The sequence below is a fragment of the Ranitomeya variabilis genome, chromosome 6 (assembly GCF_051348905.1).
Source record: "Ranitomeya variabilis isolate aRanVar5 chromosome 6, aRanVar5.hap1, whole genome shotgun sequence".
NCBI lineage: Eukaryota > Metazoa > Chordata > Amphibia > Anura > Dendrobatidae > Ranitomeya > Ranitomeya variabilis.
In genome coordinates, this window is record NC_135237.1 from 170,965,584 (window position 1) to 170,989,595 (window position 24,012).

A 24,012-nucleotide genomic window follows, 5' to 3' on the forward strand; every position below is an offset into this window, starting at 1 on the left:
TTTTCTGCATTGACTAACATTAGCGACGCATTTGCGACGCATTGAGACACGTCGCAACCGTCGTGCGACGTTTGCGCCGTGTTGTGGCGGACCGTCGGGAGCAAAAAACGTTACATGTAATGTTTTTTTGCTCCCGACGGTCCGCTTTTTCCGACCGCGCATGCGCAGCCACAACTCCACCCCCACCTCTCCGCACCTCACAATGGGGCAGCGGATGCGCTGGAAAAATGCATCTGCTGCCTCTGTTGTGCGGCGCAGAGAACGCTAGCATCGGTAACCTCGGCCCGACGCACTGCAACGGGCCGAGCCCAACGCTAGTGTGAAAGTAGCCTTAGGATAAAAGCCAAATCAGTATCTCAATTCGCAGACACGGTGTTTCGGGCTGTTGGCCCTCGTCAGTGCGAAGCATGAGAACTGATTTGGCTAGGTGAGAGGCTCTGGACTGGGGTCTAAGGGGTAACGTTTCTCCTTATGGAGAGTGACATACCAGCTGGCTTGTCAAGGTAAGGAGAAACGTTACCCCTTAGTGACTCCTGACGATGCATGCGCTTACAGATCAACTAGACACTTTTCTGGTTGCTTACACCAAATATAAAAGGGCAATCACAACTTAGACATTCATGGCATGTCTTCCAGAATACATCTGAAATATACAGGTCCCTCTAGTCTAGAGAGGTCCCCCGAGCCACCTCGCCAGGGTAGCCACCTCGCCAGGTTAGCCACAGGCGTCCCCCTGAGCCAGGTTAGCCACAGGCGTCCCCCCGAGCCAGGGTAGCCACCTCGCCAGGTTAGCCACAGGCGTCCCACCGAGCCAGGTTAGCCACAGGCGTCCCACCGAGCCACCGAGCCAGGTTAGCCACAGGCGTCCCCCCGAGCCACCGAGCCAGGTTAGCCACAGGCGTCCCCCCGAGCCACCGAGCCAGGTTAGCCACAGGCGTCCCCCCCGAGCCAACTCGCCAGGTTAGCCACAGGCGTCCCCCAGAGCCAACTCACCAGGTAAGCCACAGGCAACCCCCGAGTCAACTCACCAGGTAGCCACAGGCATCCCCCAAGCCAACTCACCAGGTAGCCACAGGTATCCCCCCTGAGTCAACTCATCAGGTAGCCACAGTCAGGCAAAGAACAAATGGAGAGAAGGCCAACTGTGTACAACGTGCTACAACTGAAATATACGCATGGGACCCATATATATCAAACATACAAGATATTATAGTCCATACTGGGAATTTCTAATGTTTATATACCATAATTGGGCACCTACAGAGACACATCAAGGATCAATGCTAAGAGCCGCACCACCAGGTTGCACCTACGGTCCCAGTAACACAAGGTTAAATAAACTATTTTTTTTTTTTTTTTTTAAATCATGCAAGTTCAGCAAAATCAGGGGGTTCTGCTGAAAAGGGTGTAAAATACACCCAAAAAATGTGTCTGTCTCAGCTACGATGGAAAGGTGAATATAGCAGTCATAAAATGAAGATAGTCCAGCTCAACGAACCGTTAATAGACTTATTCACACAACGGGCATAACAGAGGACAAGATCAGCAGTACAGCTAAAAGAAAGACAACAACACGTTTCGGGTGACAGCCCCCCCTGCGTCATGAGTACTGCTGTGGCATTATTGCCTGTGGCTATATGTTACCACATGAGCCAGATAGTCTGGGATCAGTTATGAATTAGTTGATCACATGAATTTACACCAAAACATCCACAGGATAAATCACCATGCTTTGGATTTTAAAGCCTCATCAGAGGTCAATCAGATTTTTTTCCACGGCCTGTGGGTTAGATTTTGATGGTACTTGAATGTGGTGCGAAAAAACGCAGGACGTTTGCTATGTGGTAACGTACCGAGTGCTCAGCAGCTCTTCGCCTTCCACACAGAGCCAAAGTCAACTCTTGTCTGAAGATCCACCCTCTAAAGCAATATATTGGGGTCTCACCTGCAGTCCTGGGCTGCACAGAACGGCAGTGTACGTTACCCTCATCAGCGTGGGCAGGAGCACAAGGGACCACTAACCCCAAGGGGAGGATTTCTAGAGAAGCCTTTATGTGTAGGGAAGGGAATGACTGATATATTCAGCAGCTTTCTGACATCCCATACCCTGAGGTTGTATAGACACCGAAGAGCTTTACCACTGGCCGCCCAGCGAGGACAGGAACTACAACTACCAGCATGCACTGACAATATAAGGCCATGTTCACACTTGCACCATTATATGCCACCACAGCTCCCATCAGTGGAGTGCAGAGCAATTCGTGCACCAAAGCAACAGAAAGCCAAATATTGGTAAGAATGCGGCAGAGTAACTACAACTCCCAGCAGCACCGGGCTCTCCAGCTGTGCTGCACCACAACTGTAGCCTGACAAGATGATAGTGATCTGCAAACTGCAGGGACAGGAGAAAACGATCATCCCGGGATGCTCAGCCAGCCCTGGATCTGGGGAAAACTACAACTCCCAGCATGCCAGGACCACCTGAGTGATCTGCAACCTGTTGCACTCCAAATGCCCTGCCAAGAGAACAGCCAACCAAAAGCGACACTACAACTCCCAGGATGCCCTAACAACATCAGAATGAAGACGCGAGGACTGTGGTGAAGCAGCCAGGTATCACGGATGGATGGAGACTGGGAAAGCTGGGTGGATCCTGATGTCCGAGAGCAGAGATGGAGATCGGGAAAGCGAACAGTCCATGCTATGGCAGTGGAGGCACTACACCTCCCAGCATGCTTGATAACATATGTGGTGCACTATAACTTCCAGCATGACCTCTGAGCAGAGGCACGGGCACAGGAGAGGAGGGCAGAGCACAGCTGTGCGGGCGCAGGAACTTCTGCCTCCGCCGTGAGCCGCACACGGCAGGAAAGTTGCTTTTCGGCCGGTCTGCAGCTGCCCCCAGTGTGCCCCCGTGCCGCACATCACCCCGCAGCGGAGCCGCATACACAGCGCAGTCCGGGACCCCCGGCACACTGCGGGCGCCGTCCCCTCAGCACACAGCAGCGGGTGTCAGTCCTACCTGAGCGCAGGGCAGCCTCCTTCCCGGGCAGTTATAGCCTCTGCCTCCTCCTGCCGCGGTTCACCAGCTGCAGACTCGTACTGGGGTGGAGGAGGAGCCAGAGCGGAGGGCGGAGCCGCCACAGAATGCCGCCTAATGCTGAGGAGGTGGCTGAGCTCCGCTGAGAGCCCCTGTCACACGCTGTGTGGTGATGCCCTCCGCCGCTCGTCCCCGGGCCACAAGCTGTGCTGCAGCCGCTGCTACCAGGCTGCTCCTGTGCAGTGATGAAAGCCCCAGCGCCTCCATTGTAGTAGTCACTCACCCCAGAGCTAGTTGTGTCTGTTCGTGAGAAAGCTGGGTGCTGAGCAGCATGGCCGCACTGCTGTGCCCTATGGCCCAGTCTCCATCAGTTTCTGCTGCAAACACGACGAGCGGAAAACGCCACATGCGACATTGAGGTCCGAGGCAATCACTGAGCTGTGACGTCCGGTGGTCGCAGGCACATTGCTTTGGGGCAATCCCTCTGTAGGGTATGTGCACTGTTCACACCTAGTTGTTTTGAGTTTTTAAATTGGAAACTCTCCAAAACTGCAAAACTCCTCAAAAACTTGGAAGTTGTCCCTCCAATAACCCCTTCTTGTCCAGGTAATAAAGAAACAAAAAATAAGCATATTTGGTATCGCCGCGTCCATGAAAGTCCGATCTATGAAAGGAAGTCTTTATCCTGTAAGAAAAAAAAACAACAGAATTGACGTTTCCTTTGTCACCGCACCACCCAGAAAAATTGCAATGAAAGTACCACTTCGTGCGAAAAAAAAAACACCATCGTAAGAAAAACTAAAAAAGTTACGTGTCTCAAAAAATGGCGCCACAAACCAAATTTTTTTTTTACATTTTCATTTTTTTAAGCCTCTGAAAGTAGGTACCGTACGTTTGGTATCACTGTAGTAATTTTTGCTGCACAATTAAAAATCAAACCTAAAATACGATGACAGAATTGTGTTTTTTTTTTACCATTTTACCTCACTTAGAGCTTTTTTTCTGGCTCTCTGTACATTTATGTGTTAAAATCAAAGGAGTTCATCAAAACTACAACCCAGTGGACAAAAACACAAGCCCTCCTACCGAAAAACAAACAGCTGTACTCACCCTCCCCAGGTCCAGTACCGAGCCTTCACCGCTGCTCACACTGTTATTGTCTCCAGCGCTCACATCATGTCGATAGTGCTGCAGCCAATCAGTGAGCTCAGGTACTCTGCCCAAGTAGACGGCACAGGTCACTCCGAGCCGCTGAGCTCACTGATTGGCTGCAGTGCTGTAGACATAACATCAGTACTATGGATGAGTGATCACTAAAATGCTCGTTACTCGAGCCAAGCAATTCCTAATGCTCAGATCGTTTAGCGTAACAAGTATAATGGGAGTCAATAGCAAATCTGAGCTTTTTTCCTGCAGACCCTACAAGGAGGTCTGGGGGTCAATGAAAATGTTCAAATGGATGGTAAAGTGCTGAATGGAAGGAGAACAGCATGGGGAAGACCCCTGGAAGCATCTCTGACTCCCAGATCGCTGCTGAGAACAATGGTGTCACACTTTTACTCCACTTTATGGACTGGGTATAAAATATTAAAAATCGATGAGAACTTGGCATTTACAGGAAATAAAATGTTAAACATTCTTTCCCTGTATAATGACTTGTATATAAGACAAAATTTAAATAGGATTTAAAAAAAATAATAATTTAAAGGGAACCTGATTAAAATGATACCTTGGTTGATGAAATCCGTCTTGTGGTTGTTTAATCTTTATTTTCGGTTTTGAGTTAATTATATGCTCGTGCACCCGGGCAGCCTGTAGGGCATCTGCATGTGGTGCTCTGATTAGCTATTTATGTGCATGGCTTCTGACTTGCCCCCTAGTTTACATAGTGAATATTATATATTTATAGCTTGGAAAAAAATCCCCTTCTTCAGGCAGGCGGTGACACCTGCGCTGCAGTCTGATTGCATATGTAATGTGTATATAATTAATTTGAGGTTATTCTGAAATTCATTTAAAAAAATCCATTTGAAAATGGCGCCGGCTGCGCCTGTGCAGTAGCAGCTATCAGTAACCATATATTGCTTCATGCAGTAGCATGAGCCCCATATAGTGCTCCAAACAGTATAATGAGCCTCATATAATTCTCCATACAGTATAATGAGCCCCATATATTGCTCTATACATAATGTGTCCCATATAATGTTCCATATATATAATGGGCCCCATATGATGCTCCAGTGTATGATGGGCCCATATAATGCTCCATATATGATGCTCCAGTGTATGATGGGCCCATATAATGCTCCATATATAATGCTCCGTTATAGTTGGACCATCATTTATTTTTCAACAGGACAATGACCCCAAACACACCTCCAGGCTGTGTAAGGGCTATTTGACCAAGAAGGAGAGTGATGGGGTGCTACGCCAGATGACCTGGCCTCCACAGTCACCAGACCTGAACCCAATCGAGATGGTTTGGGGTGAGCTGGACCGCAGAGCGAAGGCAAAAGAGCCAAGTGCTAAGCATCTCTGGGAACTCCTTCAAGATTGTTGGAAGACCATTCCTGGTGACTACCTCTTGAAGCTCATCAAGAGAATGCGAAGAGTGTGCAAAGCAGTCATCAAAGCAAAAGGTGGCTACTTTGAAGAACCTAGAATATAAGACATATTTTCAGTTGTTTGTTAAGTATATAATTCCACATGTGTTAAGTCATAGTTTTGATGCCTTCAGTGTGAATGTACAATTTTCATAGTCATGAAAATTCAGAAAAATCTTTAAATGAGAAGGTGTGCAAACTTTTGGTCTGTACTGTATATGATGCTCTATATATGATGCTCCAGTATATGATGGTCCCCATGTATTGCCTCAAATATAAAAAAAATGAAATACCTCTCCTTACTGGCTGCTGCTCTGCTCTGAACTCCTCAGCGTCGGCATCTTCCAGCTCTCTGCACTGTGACTGTTCAGGCAGAGGACACACACACTAGTCATGTCATTGCGGAAGACGCCGCAGCGGTGGAGCGGTGAGAGGCAAGTATCGCAAGTGTCAGGGCCCTGAGCAAGCAGGGGGCCCCCCGCCTGCTCAGGGCCCCCTGTACTTGCCAGGTGTGCCAGGTGCTGACGCTGGCCCTATATGCCAGGATGGGACTCGGCCCCAGCCTCCACAATGTTCACCCAGTGTGTCATCAGGGAAATGTAGCGTCTCTGGACACATGTCGGTCTTTTACCAACCAACTGCGTTGGTGAGGGCACGGGTGATGTTGCTGGTCACGTGCTGGTACAAGGTGGGGACGACACACCTGGAGAAATAGTGGCGGCTGAGGACCGAGTGGGGAACCCCAAAGACAGTCCGATCTCTCAGGGATGGTAGCCCCACCTCGAGGAGCTGCTCCCAGGCGCATTCATTTCGCAAGAAGGGTTGATCCTGCTCCCTTCCTTCTCGGATCACACCCAAAGCATACAAGCAATGATATACCTCCATTTTGAGGAACGGACCCTGGTTCTAACCTTCATATCTTGCAACTTTCGAGACAAGGGTTCCATCATTACTGCCCACTGGTTGAACAAGATGTGATGATAGGTCCCAAACTTTTCTATAGACCCCCATCTCCGCTGCCGGTCGTATATAACAACCCCCTTTTCAACTCTCGGTACATTGCAGCTAGTGAGCCCGCTGGCATGTGTCCAGCCCTGGTCCTGGCTCGCCCCCATCTCTCTTACAACCAGCCTAGGTGCCGCAGTCCGCTCAATAGGTGCTGGATCCTGGCTCTCTCGTCTGCAGTCCACAAGAACCCCAGCGGTGAAGGCTGCGGCCTGGGTTCGTACATTGGTGTTTCCAGGAAAGTGGACGGTTCCGGACCACAGGCTCCTGCCACCATAGCGCCTGGCTACGATATTCCTCTGGTCGCTCCCAGCAGGGGTCAAGTCTCACGGGATTCTGCCATCTTTGTTACCTCGTAGACCACTAAGCATGTTAAAGTGTATGGATTATTTATTTAATCAAGAAAACATTTTGAACCCTTTTTTGGATTGTTATATACCACCAAAATGTAACGCAAAGCACGTAATACTCTATGGATGCCAAATTCAATCCATAAAAAAATTTCAAAACTTTTTTGCAATGTTATATACAACTGAAATTTAACCCAAACCACGTAATACTCTACAGATGACTAATTAAGGCTGGTTTCACATTTGCGTTTGTGGCTGCAGCGTTTGTACCGCATATAAACGCATGCGTCGTGTATTCCTATATTTAACATTAGCGACGCATGCGGTTTTTTTGTTCGCGTTTCGCCGCGTTTGACGACGCATGCATCGTCTCGTCGTTTGCGGCTTGGCGCGGAAATGCAACATGTAGTAATTTTTAGAGGCGTCTATTTGCCGCCTGGAAACGCATGCGGTCGATTGCGCAAGAATTGCGACAAAAAAACGCATTGCTGTCTATGTAAACGCATGCGTTTACAAGCACATGCGTTTCGTTGCGTTCTTGAATGCATGCGTTTCAATAGAGAAAAACATGTCTAGACACTGATAAGCCACCCCCCACCATCAAGGTGATAAAGGGAGGGTGTGGACAGTTGCAGGTCACTTCTCACCAGACTCTGAAGCAGACGAGACGCAGGCTACTGTTGTGAGTTCTGCTTTTGGGTTCCCTGCGATGGTGGTAGGTGGTAATGCAGTTGTCCCTGAGTTGCAGTCCTGGTCAGGTGTTTCTGCTGATTGCAGTTCTGACTGGGGTATTTAGGTGTGCAGGATCCATTAGTCCTTGCCAGTTGTCAATTGTTGTTGGGAGGTTTTGGACCTCTGCCTGGTTCCTCCTGCCTTTCTGCCAAATCAGCAAAGATAAGTGTCTGTTTTTTTTTTCTGTGGCACACATGCTGTGTGCTTCATGATTCAGTGCTATTCTTTTGTGTTTTCTTGTCCAGCTTAGATTGTGTCAGTATTTTCTCAGTCTTGTTGGATTCTCTGGGGTTGCAGGTATTCATTCCACGTCTTTAGTTAGATTGTGGAATTTTTTGTATTATCTGCTGTGGATATTTTTTGAAGGGTTTTAATACTGACCGCCTAGTATTCTGTCCTATCCTTTCCTATTTAGCTAGAGTGGCCTCTTTTGCTGAATCCTGTTTTCTGCCTGCGTGTGTCTTTTCTTCTCTTACTCACAGTCAATATTTGTGGGGGCTGCCTATCCTTTGGGGTTCTGCTCTGAGGCAAGGTAGTATTCCTATTTCCATCTATAGGGGTATTTAGTCCTCCGGCTGTGTCGAGGTGTCTAGGGTTTGTTAGGCACACCCCACGGCTACTTCTAGTTGCGGTGTTAGTTCAGGATCTGCGGTCAGTATAGTTTCCACCTACTCCAGAGAAAGTTTCATGCGGCTCCAAGGTCATCGGATCATAACAGGCTACATCCTTGGAGGAAAACAAGACACTGAACAATGGGAGTATATCCTATCCAATACCTTCATTTTCTATTTTCTGTCTCTACATGTCCTAATTTCTTGCATTTCTTTCTTTCTACATGCATCAGAATGTCTTCTTCGGATTCTTCTGGTGAGGAGTTTCGTCCTGGGCCGTCGGAAGTAGAGCATGTCAGTGAGGTGAGTGCTTGCCTCGACAGATTGGTAAGTATTCACTGTCACATCGACACGTGACAATTTGATTTTTTCCTTTTTTTAGAGCTCTTCTACTGCGGCAGAGACAGGGCAGGAGCAGCGGAGTCAAGGTCCAGTGGCAAGACGGCAGCGGGTACGTATACAAGGCTGACTGTCCTCAGTGTAATATTCTTGAATCTTCCTTTCTTTCCACTCGTATTTCTTTACTTTTTTCTTCTGGAATCCTTTCGTATGTTGACTTTCCTATTCATGCCATTTCTCAGCATCTTTTTTCTTTCTTTTTAATTGAGCAAACTTTAATGATTTTCTTTAATTTTTAGGTTTCACAATGGGAGGATGACCTAATCGAGAATGACCTCCTTATCACCCTGGTCCAGGAGCGAGTCCCGTTGTGGGACACCCGGGATCCACTGCACTCGAACAACATCACGATCCGGCGGTTATGGAATGAGGTGGCCCAAGCGATGTGGGAAGGCTGGGACAACGCCCCGACACGGGTCCGAACTGCATTTGGTAAGTATTGCACTGCAGTGTGAAGCAGCAGAGACCTTGGCCGTGCTCTGTTATGATCCTTAGTGGTTGAGGATCACAAAATACTCCAGCTAAGTAACAAAACATAGGACAAGCTCTAGGGAGGTGGTAAACTGGACTGACCGCAAATCTGAACCTATCCAACACACTAGAGGTAGCCGGTGAACGTGACTAAAATCCTAGACGTCTCGAGCCAGCCTGATGAACTAACTACCCCTAGAGAGAAAGAAAGACCTCACTTGCCTCCAGAGAAATAATCCCCAAAGATATAGAAGCCCCCAACAAATAATAACGGTGAGGTAAGAGGAAGGCACATACACAGGGGTGAAAGCAGATTCAGCAAATGAGGCCCACTAATACTAGATAGCAGAAAATAGAAAAGGGGTCTGTGCGGTCAGTAAAAAACCCTTACAAAATATCCACACTGAGATTTCAAGAACCCCCGCACCAACTAACGGTGTGGGGGGAGAAACTCAGTCCCCTAGAGCAACCAGCAAGCGAGGAAATCACATTTTAGCAAGCTGGACAAGAAACATGATAAATGCTGATAATCAAAAAATAAACAAACAAAAACTTAGCTTGTCTTGGAGAGACTGGGAGCAAGGTAGTCACAAGGAATCTGAAGAGCACTGAATACATTGAGAGCAGGCAAGGAACTGAGTATCCAGGTGAGCTAAATAGGAAACCAACCAAGGATAACGAACCAGCTGATGCAGCCAACCTGCAGAAAGACAACACTACACAGTACCGCTTGTGACCACTAGAGGGAGCCCAAAAATAGAGTTCACAACAGTACCCCCCCCCTTGAGGAGGGGTCACCGAACCCTCATCAAGACCCCCAAGGCGATCAGGATGAGCCGCGTGGAAGGCACGAACCAAATCGGCCGCATGAACATCGGAGGCGACAACCCAGGAATTATCCTCCTGACCATAGCCCTTCCACTTAACCAAATACTGAAGCCTCCGTCTAGAGATACAAGAATCCAAAATCTTCACCACGTACTCCAATTCGCCCTCGACCAGCACCGGAGCAGGAGGCTCAACAGAAGGAACCACAGGTACCACATACCTCCGCAACAAAGACCTATGGAACACATTATGAATGGCAAACGATGCTGGGAGATCCAAACGAAAAGACACCGGGTTAAGGATTACCAAGATCTTATGAGGACCGATGAAGCGAGGCTTGAATTTAGGAGAGGAGACCTTCATAGGAACATACCGAGAAGACAGCCACACCAAATCCCCAACACGAAGTCGGGGACCCACACCGCGGCGGCGGTTGGCAAAGCGCTGAGCCTTCTCCTGTGACAACCTCAAATTGTCCACCACATGGTTCCAAATCTGCTGCAACCTATCCACCACAGAATCCACCCCAGGACAGTCAGAAGGCTCAACCTGACCCGAGGAAAAACGAGGATGGAAACCAGAATTGCAAAAAAAAGGCGAAACCAAAGTAGCAGAACTAGCCCGATTATTAAGGGCAAACTCGGCCAATGGCAAAAAAGTCACCCAATCATCCTGATCAGCAGAAACAAAACATCTCAAATAAGTTTCCAACGTCTGATTAGTTCGCTCGGTTTGGCCATTAGTCTAAGGATGGAAGGCCGACGAAAAAGACAAATCAATGCCCATCTTAGCAAAAAAAGTCCGCCAAAACCTGGACACAAACTGGGATCCTCTATCAGACACAATATTTTCAGGAATGCCGTGCAAGCGAACCACATTCTGAAAAAATAGAGGAACCAAATCGGAGGAAAAAGGCAACTTAGGCAAGGGCACCAAATGGACCATCTTGGAAAAACGATCACACACCACCCAGATAACAGACATTTTCTGAGATACTAGAAGATCCGAAATAAAATCCATGGAAATGTGCGTCCAAGGCCTTTTCGGAATAGGCAAAGGCAAAAGCAAACCGCTGGCACGAGAACAGCAAGGCTTAGCCCGAGCACAAACCGCTGGCACGAGAACAGCAAGGCTTAGCCCGAGCACAAATCCCACAAGACTGCACAAAGGAACGCACATCCCGCGACAAGGAAGGCCTAGCCACCAAATCTCTGGTACCAAAAATCCCAGGATGACCCGCCAACACTGAAGAATGAACCTCGGAAATAACTCTGCTGGTCCATCTATCCGGGACAAACAGTCTCTCTGGTGGACAATGGTCAGGTCTATCCGCCTGAAATTTCTGCAGCACTCGTCGCAAATCTGGGGAAATGGCAGACAAAATCACTCCCTCTCTGAGAATACCAGCCGGCTCAGAAACTCCCGGAGAGTCAGGCACAAAACTCCTAGAAAGTGCATCAGCTTTCACGTTCTTCGAACCAGGCAGGTATGAGACCACGAAGTTGAAACGGGAGAAAAACAACGACCAACGAGCCTGTCTAGGATTCAGGCGCTTGGCAGATTCAAGGTAAATCAGATTTTTGTGATCAGTCAAGACCACCACACGATGTTTAGCTCCTTCGAGCCAATGTCGCCACTCCTCAAATGCCCACTTCATAGCCAACAACTCCCGATTACCAACATCATAATTCCGCTCGGCAGGCGAAAACTTTCTTGAAAAGAAAGCACATGGCTTCATCACAGAGCCATCAGAGCTTCTCTGCGACAAAACAGCCCCTGCTCCAATCTCAGAAGCATCAACCTCGACCTGGAAGGGGAGAGAGACATCTGGCTGACATAAGACTGGAGCTGAAGAAAACCGGTGCTTCAGCTCCCGAAAGGCCTCCACGGCCGCAGGAGACCAATTAGTCACATCAGAACCCTTCTTGGTCAAATCCGTCAAAGGTTTAACCACGCTAGAAAAATTAGCGATGAAACGACGGTAAAAATTAGCAAAACCCAAGAACTTCTGAAGACTCTTAACAGACGTGGGCTGAGTCCAGTCATGAATAGCCTGGACCTTGACTGGGTCCATCTCCACAGTAGAAGGAGAAAAAATAAAACCCAAAAAGGAGACCTTCTGTACTCCGAAGAGGCATTTTGAGCCCTTCACAAATAAAGCATTAGCACGCAGGACCTGAAACACCATCCTGACCTGCTTCACATGGGACTCCCAATCATCAGAAAAGACCAAAATGTCATCCAGATAAACAATCATAAATTTATCCAGATATTCTCGGAAGATGTCAAGCATGAAGGACTGAAACACAGAAGGAGCATTAGAGAGTCCAAAAGGCATCACCAAGTACTCAAAATGGCCTTCAGGCGTATTAAATGCTGTTTTCCATTCATCTCCCTGCTTAATGCGCACAAGGTTATACGCACCACGGAGATCTATCTTGGTGAACCAACTGGCACCCTTAATCCGAGCAAACAAATCAGACAATAGTGGCACAGGATACTGAAATTTGACTGTGATTTTATTCAGAAGACGATAATCTATACAAGGTCTCAAAGAACCGTCCTTCTTGGCCACAAAAAAAAATCCTGCACCAAGAGGGGAAGAGGATGGGCGAATATGTCCCTTCTCCAAAGACTCCTTTATATAACTCCGCATCGCGACATGCTCTGGTATAGACAGATTAAAAAGTCGTCCCTTAGGGAATTTACTACCAGAAATTAAATTTATAGCACAGTCACAATCCCTATGAGGGGGCAGGGCACTGGACCTGGGCTCGTCAAATACATCCTGGTAGTCAGACAAAAACTCAGGGACCTCAGAAGGAGTGGAAGAAGCAATAGACACCAACGGAGCATCGCCATGAATTCCCTGACAACCCCAACTTGACACAGACATAGCTTTCCAATCTAAAACTGGATTATGAGCCTGCAGCCATGGCAGACCCAAAACGACAACATCATGCAAATTATGCAGAACAAGAAAGCGAATCACCTCCTGATGTACGGGAGTCATGCACATGGTCATTTGCGTCCAGTACTGAGGCTTATTCTCAGCCAATGGCGTAGCATCAATTCCCCTCAGAGGAATAGGAAATTCCAAAGGCTCCAGGACAAAACCACAGCGCCTGGCAAACGACAAATCCATCAGATTCAGTGCAGCACCCGAATCCACAAAAGCCATAACCGGGTAGGACGACATAGAACAAATTAAAGTAACAGACAAAATAAATTTAGGCTGCATAGTACCAATGGTGACAGGTTTAGCGATTTTTTTTAAGCGTTTAGAGCATGCTGAGATAACATGAGTAGAATCACCACAGTAAAAGCACAACCCATTTTGACGTCTATGACTTTGTCACTCAATTCTGGTCAGAGTTCGGTCACATTGCATAGACTCAGGTCTCTGTTCAGAAAATACCGCCAAAGGATGAGCAGATTTGCGCTCCCGCAAACGCCGATCAACCTGAATGGCTAAAACCATAGAATCACTCAGACTTGTAGGGGTGGGAAACCCCACCATAACATTCTTAACGGCCTCAGAAAGACCTTCTCTGAAATTTGCAGCCAGGGCACACTCACTCCATTGAGTAAGCACCGACCATTTCCGAAATTTTTGACAATACACCTCTGCTTCATCCTGACCTTGAGAGATAGCCAGCAACGCTTTTTCTGCCTGATTCTCAAGATTAGGCTCCTCATAAAGCAGTCCAAGAGCCAGAAAAAATGCATCTACATTAAGCAATGCAGGATCTCCTGGCGCCAGAGAGAAAGCCCAATCTTGAGGGTCGCAACGCAACAAGGAGATAACAATTTTAACTTGCTGAGCGGAATCACCAGAGGAACGAGGTCTCAGAGATAGAAATAACTTACAATTATTCTTAAAATTTTGAAACCTAGATCTATCTCCAGAAAACAACTCAGGAATGGGTATCTTTGGTTCTGACGTAGGGCTATGAATAACAAAATCCTGAATACTTTGCACCCGTGCAGCAAGATGATCCACACTAGAAGCCAGAGTCTGAACATTCATGTCTGCAGCTGAGCTCAAAACCACCCAGAGTTCAAGGGGATGAAAGAAGCTAAACAGACTGCAGCAAAGGAAAAGCGGGAGGAAAATAAAAAAATGTACTCAGGTCTTCTTTTTATCCCACTTCTGCGATGCATTAAACACTTTTTGGCCTGCTCTACTGTTATGATCCTTAGTGGTTGAGGATCACAAAATACTCCAGCTAAGTAACAAAACATAGGACAAGCTCTAGGGAGGTGGTAAACTTGACTGACCGCAAATCTGAACCTATCCAACACACTAGAGGTAGCCGGTGAACGTGACTAAAATCCTAGACGTCTCGAGCCAGCCTGAGGAACTATCTACCCCTAGAGAGAAAGAAAGACCTCACTTGCCTCCAGAGAAATAATCCCCAAAGATATAGAAGCCCCCAACAAATAATAACGGTGAGGTAAGAGGAAGGCACATACACAGGGGTGAAAGCAGATTCAGCAAATGAGGCCCACTAATACTAGATAGCAGAAAATAGAAAAGGGGTCTGTGCGGTCAGTAAAAAACCCTTACAAAATATCCACACTGAGATTTCAAGAACCCCCGCACCAACTAACGGTGTGGGGGGAGAAACTCAGTCCCCTAGAGCAACCAGCAAGCGAGGAAATCACATTTTAGCAAGCTGGACAAGAAACATGATAAATGCTGATAATCAAAAAATAAACAAACAAAAACTTAGCTTGTCTTGGAGAGACTGGGAGCAAGGTAGTCACAAGGAATCTGAAGAGCACTGAATACATTGAGAGCAGGCAAGGAACTGAGTATCCAGGTGAGCTAAATAGGAAACCAACCAAGGATAACGAACCAGCTGATGCTGCCAACCTGCAGAAAGACAACACTACACAGTACCGCTTGTGACCACTAGAGGGAGCCCAAAAATAGAGTTCACAACAGTGCTCACTCGACTGTGTGTGATGAAACAAACTCTCAGGAGTTTCTCTCAGCACACACAGTTGTGTGAGCACGGCCAAAAGTCCTTTTCCTGACCACAATTTTTTTTTTAACAGTATCCAAAGTCAAAACACGTTGGCGTTCGATGAAGGACCACTTCAACAAGGACCTGCATCAAGAGAGCCGTGTTCCCAGCGGTTCAGGAGCAAGGATCAGACGCTACAAATACCATCGAGTACTGTCATTTTTAAGACCGGTCCTTGCCCAGAGAACGTAAGTATTTATCACGTGCATTAGGTTGTATTCTATTGCCATAATCTGTATTTTTACATTCCACAGGATTTTGCGTCTGGTAAATTTTTGATAGTAATTTTCTTTTTCCTTTTTTCACAGCACATACAGCACTACTGTTGGCCCAGGTTCTGGAGCGGTCCTTCATCCGACAGCCACGGACCCGTCCCAGCCATCCAGCAGCGCAGCAGCAAGTGGGCCTTCCACACTAACTGGAGACCAGGGAGCTGGTCCATCAGGTCTTCCCCTTTCGCAGTCCTCTGTTATGATCCTAGTGGTAGAGGATCTCAAGAATACCAGCTAAGTCCGCAAACACAAAAACCAGCTCATAGGGAGGTGGTAACTTGGCTGACCGCATACCTGATCCTAGCACAACTAGAAGCAGCCGGGGAACGTACCTACGTTGATTCTAGACGTCTCGCACCAGCCGGAGAACTAACTAACCCTTTCAGAGAAAATAAGACCTCACTTGCCTCAAGAGAAAAGACCCCAAAGTTATAATACAAGCCCCCAACAAATAATAACGGTGAGGTAAGAAGAAAAGACAAACGTAAGAATGAACTAGATTTAGCAAAGAGAGGCCCACTAATTAATAGCAGAAAATAGGAAGCGGACTTATGCGGTCAGCAAAAACCCTACAAAAATATCCACGCTGAATATCCAAGAACCCCCGCACCGACTAACGGTGTGGGGGGAGAATATCAGCCCCCTTGAGCTTCCAGCAAAAACAGAAATCACATTTTGAACAAACTGGAACAAAATAAGAGCAAATACAAATGAACAAAAATAAGAAAGCAGAACTTAGCTTATCTTGCAAAAAACAGGGGACCAGGAGTCAGGAGAAAACAGACATAGACTGATTACATCGATTCCAGGCACTAGACTGAGAATCCAGGAAGTCTAAATAGGAACACCCAAGGCCTAACGAACCAGGTGAGTACCAACCTGGGGAAAGACAATCCAAGTGCCATACCGCTAGTGACCACAAGAGGGAGCCAAGAAATATAGTTCACAACAGTACCCCCCCTTTAAGGAGGGGTCACCGAACCCTCACCAAGACCACCAGGGCGATCAGGATGAGCAGCGTGAAAGGCACGAACCAAATCGGCCGCATGAACATCAGAGGCGACCACCCAGGAATTATCCTCCTGACCATAGCCCTTCCATTTGACCAGATACTGAAGCCTCCGTCTAGAGAGACGAGAATCCAAGATCTTCTCCACCACGTACTCCAACTCGCCCTCAATCAGCACCGGAGCAGGAGGCTCAACAGCAGGAACCATAGGCACAACGTACCGCCGCAACAAAGACCTATGGAACACATTGTGAATGGCAAATGACACCGGAAGATCCAAACGAAAAGACACCGGGTTAAGGACTTCCAAAATTTTATAAGGACCAATAAAGCGAGGCTTAAACTTAGGAGAGGAAACCTTCAGAGGGACATAGCGAGAAGACAACCAAACCAAATCCCCAACACGAAGTCGGGGACCCACACCGCGGCGGCGGTTGGCAAAACGCTGAGCCTTCTCCTGTGACAACTTCAAGTTGTCCACCACATGATTCCAAATCCGCTGCAACCTATCCACCACGGAATCCACGCCAGGACAGTCAGAAGGTTCAACATGACCCGAGGAAAAACGCGGATGAAAACCAGAGTTGCAGAAAAATGGCGAAACCAAAGTAGCGGAACTAGCCCGATTATTGAGGGCAAACTCAGCCAATGGCAAGAAGGTCACCCAATCATCCTGATCCGCAGAAACAAAACATCTCAAATAAGCCTCCAGCGTCTGATTAGTTCGCTCCGTTTGGCCATTAGTCTGAGGATGAAAGGCAGACGAAAATGACAAATCAATGCCCATCTTAGCACAAAAAGATCGCCAGAATCTGGACACAAACTGGGATCCTCTGTCAGACACGATATTCTCAGGAATGCCGTGCAAACGAACCACATTCTGAAAGAACAAAGGAACCAGATCGGAAGAGGAAGGCAACTTAGGCAAGGGCACCAAATGGACCATCTTGGAAAAATGATCACACACCACCCAGATGACAGACATTCCTTGAGACACCGGAAGATCTGAAATGAAATCCATGGAAATGTGCGTCCAAGGCCTCTTCGGGACGGGCAAGGGCAAAAGCAACCCGCTGGCACGAGAACAGCAAGGCTTAGCCCTGTCGGGGTCGTAACGACAATATACCCTCATTCACCAGTCATTCCAAATTAAACTATAAGCATGTGGTACCGGGTAAGAATGAGTCAGACAGGTAGCTGGTTCAATCTCAGTGCATGCTCGTGCATCCACACACATGTGTGTAACCGTCACAGCAACTGAGTTTATTTTACAATACACAGTACTAAAAAGGAATGCAATAGGCGGGGTTTATGCAGTATACATCTAGTGTCCAGTCTCTCTCTCCGATTCGTCAGAACGTCTCCCGGTGGTTACTTCTTTCTTCACATTCCTGAGTTATCTTTTCAGGAGAGATGAAACTTAACCCTTCAGATTCTAAACTGAAGTGAAGAATGAACACTGGCAGCCATCTTTAATACAGTTACATTTGCATTAGCAAGGGAAAACTTATTGTTTCACAGTATAAGATATATAAAAGTACAAAAGGTATATAAGAAAGTATATTTTCACCTTGACAATCCCCCCTAAACACTAAGTTTTTCCCTTAAAGAAAGATCCTTCGAGACTGTCCATGTGATGGGGAACGGGGAGGTGGATGTCTTCATCCAGACACCTCAGAAACTCTCCCCTAGCGAGAGGCCTCCAGGCAGCTGAACCCTTCACTAACCTCACATGGAGTTCTCCCACTGTCCCTAAACTAAATCTCTTAGCATCATCTGAGAATGGGAGGTTTTGTCTACTCTCTTGAGGGGGAATATACTTAGGGATCTCCCCTGGATCAGTACCATCGTACTCTGGTAAGTTTACTTCTTGATTGAGGAAGGCGCCAGTCGGAGTTGCTTTGGCAATAACCTTTTTATACAAGGGAATAACACAACAGAGAATTATCGATCCAACTATAAGGAGGGCAATCAGTACCAAACAAACTTATTGAAGGAATCCCTTGATCCCACCTAACCAACTGGAGAAGAAAGATGTGTCTGCTCCAGCATACATGACACGTCGTCTTATTGTCCTAATTTGTTCAACTTCTTTAGAAACCTTCAGGTCCTTTCGGATCTACATTTCGCCATTCAGGTCTGGCTGTCTATATTTCGTCTCGTAAGTCTTTGGTCATACCGTCAATGAATGTATTTACCAATACTCTAACATCAAGTGGGTTTATGGGACTGTACTCTATATTTTCCTATTTCAGCAGTAACCGTCCAAAGTATAGCTCTACACTCTCTCCTTTGTCACATCTGTAGAAAATCTTAATTTGCGTCCTAGCACGTCACCTGTTTTTGTGCTCACTAACTACCTAGGCCTGCCTAGGTGCACTTAATACGTCCATCATATGGTCATTATTTGTCTGTAGAATGAGAAAGGTTAGTTCTCAGGGTCAGCCAATTGTTTTGCATAGCTAGCTAGTCAGAGGGCCTCCAGGGATAATACTCCTGTATCTGTCTTACCCTACCTGATGTGGTTGGTTCTCTGGTGGTGGGGGCGTGACATGACATGCTGGTCTACAGCTCCTTCCCAAAAGGATTACTGTCAGCCTACTCCTAAAAGTTAATGTCCCCACTATCCGCCAACCACAATCCTGTGTCAGCTTCTTATGTCACTACATGTGATCTTGTCTGGACAGGATTCAGTGTAATTCTCTTAGGTCGGGTTGCAGCACTGGTCATACAAGTGTTAGGGCCCAAGTCCTCAACTATATCCTGAAAGGCATCACAGCTATAATTAACAAATCTTTGTTCTCTGTAATATATATATTATTGATCCATTCAACATTTTTATTAATCTGCACCTATGGGATTATAGAAACAATGCCGGCATAAATCTGGTTCGGGGCTTTAAACTGGTCAGGCACCCCCCTTGGCACTCCAATGGCATCAATATATATCAGTGGATCTTCTTCATAACTCATGTGGAGCTGATCGAGACTTCTCTTTCTGGTAGGTTCATCAGTAGTGTTGAGCATTCCGATACCGCAAGTATCGGGTATCGGCCGATACTTGCGGGTATCGGAATTCCGATACCGAGATCCGATACTTTTGTGGTATCGGGTATCGGTATCGAAACAACATTAATGTGTAAAATAAAGAATTAAAATAAAAAATATTGCTATACTCAACTCTCCGACGCAGCCTGCACCTTACCGAGGGAACCGGCAGCGTTGTTTGCTTAAAATTCGCGCTTTATCTTCCTTACGTGAAGTCCCGGCTTGTGATTGGTCGCGTCGCCCATGTGACCGCGATGCGACCAATCACAAAGCCGGAACGTAATTTTAAAATCCTGAAGGACCTGAAATTACGTCACGGCTTGCTGTGATTGGTCGCGTCGCGGCCACATGGGCGGCGCGCGACCAATCAAAAGCCGGGACTTCACGTAAGGAAGATAAAGCGCGAATTTTAAGCAAACAACGCTGCCGGTTCCCTCGGTAAGGTGCAGGCTGCGTCGGAGAGGTGAGTATAGCAATATTTTTTATTTTAATTCTTTATTTTACACAATATGGTTCCCAGGGCCTGAAGGAGAGTTTCCTCTCCTTCAGACCCTGGGAACCATCAGGAATACCGTCCGATACATGAGTCCCATTGACTTGTATTGGTATCGGGTATCGGTATCGGATTAGATCTGATACTTTGCCGGTATCGGCCGATACTTTCCGATACCGATACTTTCAAGTATCGGACGGTATCGCTCAACACTATTCATCAGGTATCTTTGGATCCCAAGGTAAAATCTTGAACTGCATGGCTAGTTTAACAAGGGTGCATTGACCTGTCCAGGCATTAGGCAACCTAGGACGGAGCTTACCATCTCCACATAACCAATAAATGTCGTACATATATTGTGTATGTTTGATTAGCAAATCAGTATCTAGAGGACTGTTCTCCTTGCAGAAACCTGTCTCGAAGATCCCTACTGGTGCAATTGTCAGCTAATACTGTTACTTCTCCTGGGACCTTTAGTTTAGGTTTCTCATGAATTAGTGGGACGTAGTCTGGGCAATCAGTGGGCTTCAAACCTTTCAACAGATTCATGACACAGGCAGTGGTGTTGTCATCAGGAAAAAGCAATGCATGTGTGTATAGGTGTGTATTCGCAGCAGCACAAGCAATACATCCTACAGAGATATTCTGAACTCTTACATTGTATCTCACCCATTCTAACCATAGGTTTTTCCTTGGGGCTGTTTGTGTTTCTATGGAGAAACCTTCTTGCCAACTGAGACCTGGAATGGGTATCACTTCATTAACTACATTTCGCAAACGCTCACCTGGGCCCGTTTTAGCTGTACTGGTAACAGGGGCCATGGTTGGTCTGAAACTAATATCCTGGAGCTGTATATGGCCTAAATTCCCATAATATCCACTACTAAATACATAATTAAAATGCCTTCTTAGTACAAACGTCTGCAGATCAGCAGATTGGGGGTTTTCAAGATTCAGGAGGAGGGGGTGACAGTTTCTTCCCCATTTACAGCCTCTAGGTGGTTGCGGAAGGGCTGTTAGATGCATTCTCCCACGAAGACTCCTACCCGTCCCATCCTTAGGGAACATGGCTTCGCTAGGTTTATATCCCCAATCATCTCCCGTATTCCAGGCAGCATCTGACCAATAATAACAGTTATTGTTGTCATTTCTGGTAACACACATATAAAACTGGATGATTCCCTCTACCACCCGTTCAGTCTCGAGGCACTTGACTACATCACAGAAATCAAATCGCCAGATATTCACCAGGGCTGTCAGGTTTACCCAGAGTATAGTGGGACCTTAGTATTTTCATTTACATTAGGGGCCGAAGAGGTAGGGGTGAGGATGGCCCCCAGTCCCAAGGTCAAAAACAACAGCAACATTTCCCTTCAGTCACTACTGTGACTAAACACTGGTTCGGTCTCTTTTACAATATGAGGCGTGGATCCAGGTGCTCTTTCCTTCAAGTTTTACTGCAGTGGGGGTGACTGGGATCACCGTGTGAAGTCCTTCAAATCTCGGCTGGAGACAATCTCTGCGCACAAACTTTTTCACATACACCAGGTCTCCTGGCACAAAGGGATAGTGTCCAGGATCCTTGTCTGGGTCTGGAAGAGAACTGAAGACAGTTAAATGCACTTTGGCAAGGTGTCCATGTAAGGCCTGCACATAGCTAGTCAAGTCCTGGTACTTGGGTTGCAACTGTTGTGGAAAGAAACATTCAAGACTGGGGCTCCTGCCAAACAGAATCTCATACGGTGACAGTCCTGTCTTCCTGTTTGGGGTATATCTTACTGAAAACAAAGCTAGAGGAAGGCATTTTGTCCATGGTTTACCAGTCTCTGCCATTGCCTTCTGGATTTTAAGCTTAAGAATTCCATTTAGTCTCTCCACTTTTCCACTGTTCTGCGGATGGAGTATGCAATGCTTGACTTACCCCCAGTGCTGCCATTACCTCTGACATGATCTCTCCAGTAAAATGGGAACTCCGATCGCTTTCAATGACTTCAGGAACTCCATACATGCATATGATCTCAGCCATCAGTTTCTTCGCCGTTGTCTTAGCCGTAGCTTTGGCAACTGGGTAGGCTTCTGGCCAACCTGAAAATAAATCAATGCAGACCAACACATACTCATACGTCCCTACCCTGGGTAACTGAATATAATCATTCTGCAGTCTCTGGAATGGGTTAAAGGGGCCGGGGAGTGTGCTTGGATGGGGTTTTCACTGTCCTACTCTGATTATGTGTGGCACATATCATGCAGCTCTGTACCTGCCCTTCTGCGCAGGTGGAAAACCCCGGGGGCAATCCATTGTTTCTGTAGGGTGTCACACATGGCCGTCTTCGAGTGGTGCACATTCCCGTGCAGAACCTGTGCCATCATTGGGTACAGTACCTGTGGTAGGCAGACCTTTTCACCCCTCCCCCATAGTCCAGTGACGGTATCAGAGCAAGCCCCTATCTTTTGCCACCTATTTTTCTCCTCCTTACTTGCCTGTTCTTGTAACCGGGCTAAGATGTCTTTCAACACAAGTGGAGATGGTGGGGTGTCTAGGTGATGTACTTGAGAGGCTACAGGAGTGCTTGCTGCTTTCTTGGCAGCCTGGTCTGCCAATGCGTTACCCTTTGTTCGTCCATCAGTGCCTTTGGTATGTGCCTTTACCTTTATGATGCCTGCTTGGGTGGGAAACTGTAGTGCATTCATAAGTTGCTGGACTGCCTCAGCATGTTTAATGGGGTGGCCATTTGCTGTCAGGAAAGCCCTGGCTCTCCAGATAGGCCCATAACCGTGTGCAATGCCAAAAGCATACCTAGAATCAGTGTAGATATTTACAGTCTTACCTTCTGCTAGTTTGCACACTTCTATGAGCGCCTTGAGCTCTGCTTCTTGTGCAGACATATGAGCTGGCATTGACTCTGCCTTGATTACCTCATGTTCTGAGACCACAGCATATCTGGTACAGAAGCGTCCTTGGTCATCTTGGTGACGGGATCCATCTACAAAAAGCTCAAAATCAGCATTAGAATAGGCACACTAGAGACCAGCCGTTTCCTGAGACATCAATTCTAGACAATCATGTGGTTTGGAAACCTGATCCTGTTCCTCTGGATCCATTCTAGAAAGAAAAAGAGTGTCCTTGCTCATATCACCTATCACCTACTCCTCCCCCCTTTGGATCCATAGGAACTAGGAGAAGAGTAGTGGGGTTCAGGACAGTGCACCTTTTCAAAGTCACATTAGTAGGCATGAGAATAGCACACTGAAGTCGCAGCTGTCCAGCCATGGACATGTGGCTAGATTGTACCTGGTCAGGGATACTATATACATCGTGTGGGATGTGGACCATCAGTGGGTAATCCAAAACAATCTCTGAAGATTTGTGTAGCAACAGCTGGACAGACAACACAGTCCAAACACAGGAGGAACTTCCTCTTGCCACCGTATCCAGGCGGCCACTGTAATAAGCAACAGGTCTCTGTTTGTCTCCATGAAACTGAATCAGCACACCTGTAGCATGTCCTGCATAGGTGAGCTCTGTCTGCAAGGCAGTCTGCAATACTGTACGGCAGTGCTCGGGTGTCTTGTAATCATATACGGGGCCTGCAATGTGTAACACTATATCACAGGGCAAATTCCCTCTTTGGGTGGACCTAGCGTCTCCTGGATGCAAGGGGCCATAAGTGGCAAGGTAGGCCTGACACTCTTGGGCTATGACTGGCCCCCCTTTTTTGCTATCTGTTGGGCCAAACCACCTCTATGTGACAGGGTAGAATTAGCTGGGTTCACTATAGCTCCTATCTGGTGGGTAATTATGTCCCCATACCCCACTGAGAAAAGAACCTGGGATTCCTGAGGTGTGATATAATAGCGTGAATGACAGGGGAACCAAACTTCAGATTCCTGGAAAGTCTGGCCTTGTAAGTGTGAAGGTTTCACGGGAAGAGGAGATGTAGGAGCCTTTCCGGGCTGGGGGGTCTGCCATTTACACCGATTAAAACAAACTCTTAATCTGAAAATTGACATAACGAAGCTAGGGAGGGACCATATTATCCAACAGGGAGCCCCCTGTTGATCTTCAATTTGCTATATATATATGCAGGTAAATCTTTTACCAATCTTTCAATTACTTAC

The 24,012-nt window shown here is 47.0% G+C and overlaps 2 protein-coding genes across 3 annotated transcripts in view; both read right to left on the bottom strand.

Annotated features, from left to right (window-relative positions):
- Window positions 1-3,142, bottom strand: part of ELMO1 (engulfment and cell motility 1) — a 522,734-nt gene extending 519,592 nt beyond the window's left edge. For both annotated transcript variants that reach the window (XM_077269247.1, XM_077269246.1), the window contains exon 1: window positions 3,023-3,142. The gene's annotated coding sequence lies outside the window, so the exon portion shown is untranslated. The remainder of the gene's footprint in view (window positions 1-3,022) is intronic.
- LOC143783241 (uncharacterized) overlaps window positions 1-24,012 on the bottom strand; it is a 107,997-nt gene that overhangs the window by 41,515 nt on the left and 42,470 nt on the right. The gene's annotated exons all lie outside the window — the stretch shown is intronic.